Consider the following 6,705-nt stretch of genomic DNA (forward strand, 5'->3'; position numbering starts at 1 on the left):
CACCTAAAAAATTCTCGGAAACTGAGTAAAAGTTTAATGCGTAGCTGTGCTAATTCCTTTAGCTTTATTATTATCGAAAATAACATTGCAATCTCTTTCCAAATTAGTGAATTTTGTCACAGCTCCAGCAAATCAACTTCGATTTTCGTTCGAAACAACCTTATTATAACCTTAATATATATATACGTGCTCTTTTATTGTACCGGAGAACCTTTTATATTCCATCATATTACCGGCAGACGTACCAATTGAAATGTCCCGTTCTTATTGATTAAAAACGCTCCATATTAATTGATTTCGTTGCGAGTTTTTGACCTCTATATGAGATGTTTTTCAAAGACTGCATTCATTTTTAAAACAAACCATAACCTTTATTTCATAAATAAAGGTTCAAAAAGCTTTACGTAGATTATCAAATAATGATAATCTAAAATATCCTGTTTACACACGACCATTACATAATGGTTTACAATACAAATATGTTACATCGAAATCAGTTTCTTGAATGTAGTTTTTACACAATATCATACAAACATGGACTCCAAATCTTGTCTTTATTTTAGTATGCAACAGCGGAAGCTCTTAGTATTCACCTGAGAATAAACATGCTTTAAACGTCAACAAAAATGTTGGTGAGTTATAGGTTTAACCTATATATATCAAATCGTAACAATAGACCACAAGATTTCATATTTCAATACACATCCCATACATAGAGATAAAAATCATTCATATGGTGAACACCTGGTAACCGACATTAACATGATGCATATATAAGAATATCCCCATCATTCCGGGACACCCTTCGGATATGATATAAATTTCGAAGTACTAAAGCATCCGGTACTTTGGATGGGGTTTGTTAGGCCCAATAGATCTATCTTTAGGATTCGCGTCAATTAGGGTGTCTGTTCCCTAATTCTTAGATTACCAGACTTAATAAAAAGGGGCATATTCGATTTCGATAATTCAACCATAGAACGTAGTTTCACGTACTTGTGTCTATTTTGTAAATCATTTATAAAACCTGCATGTATTCTCATCCCAAAAATATTATATTTTAAAAGTGGGACTATAACTCACTTTCACAGATTTTTACTTCGTCGGGAAGTAAGACTTGGCCACTGGTTGATTCACGAACCTATAACAATATATACATATATATCAAAGTATGTTCAAAATATATTTACAACACTTTTAATATATTTTGATGTTTTAAGTTTATTAAGTCAGCTGTCCTCGTTAGTAACCTACAACTAGTTGTCTACAGTTAGATGTACAGAAATAAATCGATAAATATTATCTTAAATCAATCCACAACCCAGTGTATACGTATCTCAGTATTGATCACAACTCAAACTATATATATTTTGGAATCAACCTCAACCCTGTATAGCTAACTCCAACATTCACATATAGAGTGTCTATGGTTGTTCCGAAATATATATAGATGTGTCGACATGATAGGTCGAAACATTGTATACGTGTCTATGGTATCTCAAGATTACATACTATACAATACAAGTTGATTAAGTTATGGTTGGAATAGATTTGTTACCAATTTTCACGTAGCTAAAATGAGAAAAATTATCCAATCTTGTTTTACCCATAACTTCTTCATTTTAAATCCGTTTTGAGTGAATCAAATTGCTATGGTTTCATATTGAACTCTATTTTATGAATCTAAACAGAAAAAGTATAGGTTTATAGTCAGAAAAATAAGTTACAAGTCGTTTTTGTAAAGGTAGTCATTTCAGTCGAAAGAACGACGTCTAGATGACCATTTTAGAAAACATACTTCCACTTTGAGTTTAACCATAATTTTTGTATATAGTTTCCTGTTCATAATAAAAATCATTTTCCCAGAATAACAACTTTTAAATCAAAGTTTATCATAGTTTTTAATTAACTAACCCAAAACAGCCCGCGGTGTTACTACGACGTCGTAAATCCGGTTTTACAGTGTTTTTCGTGTTTCCAGGTTTTAAATCATTAAGTTAGCATATCATATAGATATAGAACATGTATTTAGTTGATTTTTAAAGTCAAGTTAGAAGGATTAACTTTTATTTGCGAACAAGTTTAGAATTAACTAAACTATGTTCTAGTGATTACAAGTTTAAACCTTCGAATAAGATAGCTTTATATGTATGAATCGAATGATGTTATGAACATCATTACTACCTAAAGTTCCTTGGATAAACCTACTGGAAATGAGAAAAATAGATCTAGCTTCAAAGGATCCTTGGATGGCTTGAAAGTTCTTGAAGCAGAATCATGACACGAAAACAATTTCAAGTAAGATTTCCACTCGAAATAAGATTGTTATAGTTATAGAAATTGAATTAAAGTTTGAATATGATTATTACCTTGTATTAGAAAGATAACCTACTGTAAGTAACAAAGGTTTATTGATCTTGGATGATTATTTGGAATGGATTTAGAAAACTTGGAAGTAAACTTGCAATCTTGGAAGTATTCTTGATTTTATGAAACTAGAACTTTTGGAATTTATGAAGAACACTTGGAACTTGAAGATAGAACTTTAGAGAGATCAATTAGATGAAGAAAATTGAAGAATGAAAGTGTTTGTAGGTGTTTTTGGTCGTTGGTGTATGGATTAGATATAAAGGATATGTAATTTTGTTTTCATGTAAATAAGTCATGAATGATTACTCATATTTTTGTAATTTTATGAGATATTTCATGCTAGTTGCCAAATGATGGCTCCCACATGTTTTAGGTGACTCACATGGGCTGCTAAGAGCTGATCATTGGAGTGTATATACCAATAGTACATACATCTAAAAGCTGTGTATTGTACGAGTACGAATACGGGTGCATACGAGTAGAATTGTTGATGAAACTGAACGAGGATGTAATTGTAAGCATTTTTATTAAGTAGAAGTATTTTGATAAGTGTCTTGAAGTCTTTTAAAAGTGTATGAATACATATTAAAACACTACATGTATATACATTTTAACTGAGTCGTTAAGTCATCGTTAGTCGTTACATGTAAACGTTGTTTTGAAACCTTTAGGTTAACGATCTTGTTGAATGTTGTTAACCCATTGTTTATTATAACAAATGAGATGTTAAATTGTTATATTATCATGATATTATGATATATAATATATCTTAGTATGATATATATAAAGTTAAATGTCGTTACAACGATAATCGTTACATATATGTCTCGTTTCGAAATCATTAAGTTAGTAGTCTTATTTTTACATATGTATTTCATTGTTAATACACTTAATAATATATTTACTTATCATTTAACATAATTAACCAAGTGTATCAATATCTTAATATGATTCATATGTACCTAGTAAGACGTTGTTATAACGATAATCGTTATATATATCATTTTCGAGTTTCTTAAATTAATAGTCTCATTTTTATGTATATAACTCATTGTTAAAATACCTAATGAGATACATACTTATAATAAAATCATGTTAACTATATATATAACCATATATATGTCATCGTATAGTTTTTACAAGTTTTAATGTTCGTGAATCACCGATCAACTTGGGTGGTCAATTTGTCTATATGAAACCTATTTCAATTAATCAAGTCTTAACAAGTTTGATTGCTTAACATGTTGGAAACACTTAATTATGTAAATAACAATTTCATTTAATATATATATAAACATGGAAAAGTTCGGGTCACTACAGTACCTACCCGTTAAATAAATTTCGTCCCGAAATTTTAAGTAGTTGGAGGTGTTGAAGTATCTTCTGGAAATAAATGCGGGTATTTCTTCTTCATCTGATCTTCACGCTCCCAGGTGAACTCGGGTCCTCTACAAGCATTCCATCGAACCTTAACAATCGGTATCTTTTTTTGTTTAAGTCTCTTAACCTCACGATCCATTATTTCGACGGGTTCTTCAATGAATTGAAGTTTTTCATTGATTTGGATTTCGTCCAACGGAATAGTGAGATCTTCTTTAGCAAAATATTTCTTCAAATTTGAGACGTGGAAAGTGTTATGTACAGCCGCGAGTTGTTGAGATAGCTCCAGTTGGTAAGCTACTGGTCCGACACGATCTATAATCTTGAATGGTCTAATGTACCTTGGATTTAGTTTCCCCCGTTTACCAAATCGAACAATGCCTTTCCAAGGTGAAACCTTAAGCATGACCATTTCTCCAATTTTAAACTCTATATCTTTTCTTTTACTGTCCGCGTAGCTCTTTTGTCGACTCTGGACGGTTTTCAATCTTTGTTGAATTTGGATGATTTTCTCGGTAGTTTCTTGTATTATCTCCGGACCCGTAATCTGTCTATCCCCCACTTCACTCCAACAAATCGGAGACCTGCACTTTCTACCATAAAGTGCTTCAAACGGCGCCATCTCAATGCTTGAATGGTAGCTGTTGTTGTAGGAAAATTCTGCTAACGGTAGATGTCGATCCCAACTGTTTCCGAAATCAATAACACAAGCTCGTAGCATGTCTTCAAGCGTTTGTATCGTCCTTTCGCTCTGCCCATCAGTTTGTGGATGATAGGCAGTACTCATGTCTAGACGAGTTCCCAATGCTTGCTGTAATGTCTGCCAGAATCTTGAAATAAATTTGCCATCCCTATCAGAGATAATAGAGATTGGTATTCCATGTCTGGAGACGACTTCCTTCAAATACAGTCGTGCTAACTTCTCCATCTTGTCATCTTCTCTTATTGGTAGGAAGTGTGCTGACTTGGTGAGACGATCAACTATTACCCAAATAGTATCATAACCACTTGCAGTCCTTGGCAATTTAGTAATGAAATCCATGGTAATGTTTTCCCATTTCCATTCCGAGATTTCAGGTTGTTGTAGTAGACCTGATGGTTTCTGATGTTCAGCTTTGACCTTAGAACACGTCAAACATTCTCCTACATATTTAGCAATATCGGCTTTCATACCTGGCCACCAAAAATGTTTCTTAAGATCCTAGTACATCTTCCCCGTTCCAGGATGTATTGAGTATCTGGTTTTATGAGCTTCTCTAAGTACCATTTCTCTCATATCTCCAAATTTTGGTACCCAAATTCTTTCAGCCCTATACCAGGTTCCGTCTTCCCGAATATTAAGATGCTTCTCCGATCCTTTGGGTATTTCATCCTTTAAATTTCCCTCTTTTAAAACTCCTTGTTGCGCCTCCTTTATTTGAGTAGTAAGGTTAGTGTGAATCATTATATTCATAGATTTTACTCGAATGGGTTCTCTGTCCTTTCTACTCAAGGCGTCGGCTACCACATTTGCCTTCCCCGGGTGGTAACGAATCTCAAAGTCGTAATCATTCAACAATTCAATCCACCTACGCTGCCTCATATTCAGTTGTTTCTGATTAAATATGTGTTGAAGACTTTTGTGGTCGGTATATATAATACTTTTGACCCCATATAAGTAGTGCCTCCAAGTCTTTAATGCAAAAACAACCGCGCCTAATTCCAAATCATGCGTCGTATAATTTTGCTCGTGAATCTTCAATTGTCTAGACGCATAAGCAATCACCTTCGTCCGTTGCATTAATACACAACCGAGACCTTGCTTTGATGCGTCACAATAAATCACAAAATCATCATTCCCTTCAGGCAATGACAATATAGGTGCCGTAGTTAGCTTTTTCTTCAATAATTGAAACGCCTTCTCTTGTTCATCCTTCCATTCAAATTTCTTCCCTTTACGTGTTAATGCAGTCAAGGGTTTTGCTATTTTGGAGAAATCTTGGATGAATCTTCTGTAGTAACCAGCCAATCCTAAAAATTGACGAATATGCTTCGGAGTTTTTGGGGTTTCCCACTTTTCAACGATTTCGATCTTTGCCGGGTCCACCTGGATACCTTCTTTGTTCACTATGTGACCGAGGAATTAAACTTCTTCCAACCAAAATTCACACTTTGAAAACTTAGCATACAGTTTTTCTTTCCTCAATACTTCTAGCACTTTTCTCAAATGTTCTTCGTGCTCTTGATCATTCTTTGAGTAAATAAGTACGTCATTGATGAAAACAATGACAAACTTGTCAAGATATGGCCCACACACTCGGTTCATAAGGTCCATGAACACAGCTGGTGCGTTAGTCAATCCAAACGGCATAACCATAAACTCGTAATGACCATAACGCGTCCTAAAAGCAGTTTTTGGAATATCATCCTCCTTTACTCGCATTTGATGATATTCAGATCGTAAATCGATCTTCGAATAAACCGACGAGCCTTGTAGTTGATCAAATAAGTCGTCAATTCTCGGCAGTGGGTAACGGTTTTTGATGGTAAGTTTGTTCAACTCTCTGTAGTCAATACACAACCTAAATGTACCATCCTTCTTCTTGACAAACAAAACAGGAGCTCCCCATGGTGATGTGCTTGGTCGAATGAAACCACGTTCTAATAGTTCTTGCAGTTGGCTTTGCAGTTCTTTCATCTCGCTGGGTGCGAGTCTATAAGGAGCACGAGCTATTGGTGCAGCTCCTGGTACAAGATCTATTTGAAATTCAACAGATCGATGTGGAGGTAGTCCCGGTAATTCTTTCAAAAATACATCGGGAAATTCTTTTACGACGGGAACATCATTGATGCTCTTTTCTTCAGTTTGTACTTTCTCGACATGTGCTAGAACAGCATAGCAACCTTTTCTTATTAGTTTTTGTGCCTTCAAATTACTAATAAGATGTAGCTTCATGTTGCCCTTTTCTCCGTACA

This window comes from Rutidosis leptorrhynchoides, chromosome 1, assembly GCF_046630445.1.
Source record: "Rutidosis leptorrhynchoides isolate AG116_Rl617_1_P2 chromosome 1, CSIRO_AGI_Rlap_v1, whole genome shotgun sequence".
Classification (NCBI taxonomy): Eukaryota; Viridiplantae; Streptophyta; class Magnoliopsida; order Asterales; family Asteraceae; genus Rutidosis; species Rutidosis leptorrhynchoides.